The sequence below is a fragment of the Rhincodon typus genome, chromosome 27 (genome assembly GCF_021869965.1).
Source record: "Rhincodon typus isolate 14 chromosome 27, sRhiTyp1.1, whole genome shotgun sequence".
In the NCBI taxonomy this organism is placed as follows: domain Eukaryota; kingdom Metazoa; phylum Chordata; class Chondrichthyes; order Orectolobiformes; family Rhincodontidae; genus Rhincodon; species Rhincodon typus.
Genome location: NC_063358.1, coordinates 482212 through 483128, shown reverse-complemented (window position 1 = coordinate 483128; position 917 = coordinate 482212).

Below are 917 nucleotides of genomic sequence, written 5' to 3'. Positions count from 1 at the left end.
GGTCACCGGACCCGAAACGTTAACTCTGTTTTCTCCTCCACAGATGCTGCCAGACCTGCTGAGCTTTTCCAGCAACTTTGTTTTTGTGCTTTATTCTCAATCCATACTAGGATATTACTCCCAACCCCATGCGCTCTAATTTTATTTACTAACTTTCCGTCCGGCACCTTATCAAAAGCCTTCTGAAAATCCAAAAACACCACATTCGTTTGGTCTTTTTAATCAATGCTACAAGTAACATCTTCAGAAAAGAACAAATTTGTTAAACATGAATTTCCCTTCTCTAAATTCATGTTGGCTCTATCCAGTCATATCACTATTTTTAAATATTCACTTATTACATCCTTTCTAATAGATTAAGGAGAGGCAATGGCCTAGTGATATTCTTGCTGGATTGTTTATCCAGAAACTCAGCTAATATTCTGGGGCCCTGGGTTCAAATACCACTAGGGCAGATAATGGAATTTGAATTCAATGAAATATCTGGAATTAAGAATCTAATGATGACCGTGAATCCATTGTCGATTGTCAGAAAAACCCATCTGGTTCACTAATGTCTTTTAGGGAAGGAAACATCCATCCTTACCTGGTCTAGCATATATGTGACTCCAGACCCACAGCAAGGTTGTTGACTCTTAACTGCCCTCTGGGCAATTAGGGATGGGCAATAAATACTGATCTAGCCAGTGACACCCACATTCCATGAAAGAATATAAAAAATATTCTAGTATTTTCCACACCACTGACATCAAACTAATAGATTTCTGGTCCTCCATTCTTCCTCTCCCTTCTTTCTTAAGCACTGCAGTTACATTTGCTATTCTCCAGTCAGCAGGAACATTCCAGAATCTACAGAATTGTAAAAGTTAACCACCAGTGCATCTAATACCTCTACAGCCACCTGCTTTAGTAATCTG